Genomic DNA, 889 nt, shown 5'->3' with positions numbered 1-889 from the left:
TGAAGAGACCCAGTGTTTTCTTTTAACCATAAAACATGTTTTAACAATATTTTTATTGGAAGTGATAGAAATTCATCTAAACTCACAAAGGGTGAATTTTATTAGAAAAGTCACGTGGTAAGGGATCATGATATCCAAGGTAATTTTTTTAGAACAGACTGGAACCAGACTACAACACTGGGGAAAAACTAGGAAATTATGCTTTTCTCCTGCACACCTCTTTCTCTTCTTCCAACTGGATTTCTGTTTCCTGGTCCACATGGTAGACAATGTCTAAGTTTATTTTTGTGTAAGAGAGAAGTCAGATTATTGTTAAATTCTTAGATACAATTCCGTATTCCCCAGGAAAATTGATTTATTAGCTGGCATTGAGTCAGTTACTCTCTCTGATCCAAACAACTACATTCATCAGAGAAGGAGAATCCCTGGGGAAGGAAATCCAAGGAGATGTGTATACTCCATTATGGGATGTTATCAGGATCATCTACACTGTATATTTACTTGAGCTAATGTTCTTTAAAATGTTGAGATGAGTCAGGGGCTATGGCACATGCCAATAACCCCAGCAACTCCAAAGGCTGACGCAGAAGGATCATAAATTCAAAGCCAACCTGAGCAACTTAGGGAGACCCTGTCTCAAAATTAAAAACAGGCTGTGGGTATAGCTCAGTGTAAAGCATCCCTCAGTTCGATTCCTAGTAAGGGGGCTGAGTGGTGGGGGAGAATTCATTCCTTTCTATTACTGAATAATATTCCATCATATGGGTGTATTGTAATTCGCTTATCCATTCACATGTTGGTAGACATTTGGGTTGTTTCTACTTGTTTTGCTTTTACAAATAAAGCATCCAGAACGTTTCATGTATAAAATCTTTATATAAAAATTCAA

The sequence above is a fragment of the Marmota monax genome, unplaced genomic scaffold (assembly GCF_021218885.2).
Source record: "Marmota monax isolate L192 unplaced genomic scaffold, Marmota_monax_Labrador192_F-V1.1 WCK01_AAM20220418_F8-fsc00098, whole genome shotgun sequence".
In the NCBI taxonomy this organism is placed as follows: Eukaryota; Metazoa; Chordata; class Mammalia; order Rodentia; family Sciuridae; genus Marmota; species Marmota monax.
The sequence above is the reverse complement of the archived record's forward strand: the minus strand, read 5'-3'. Positions refer to the sequence as shown.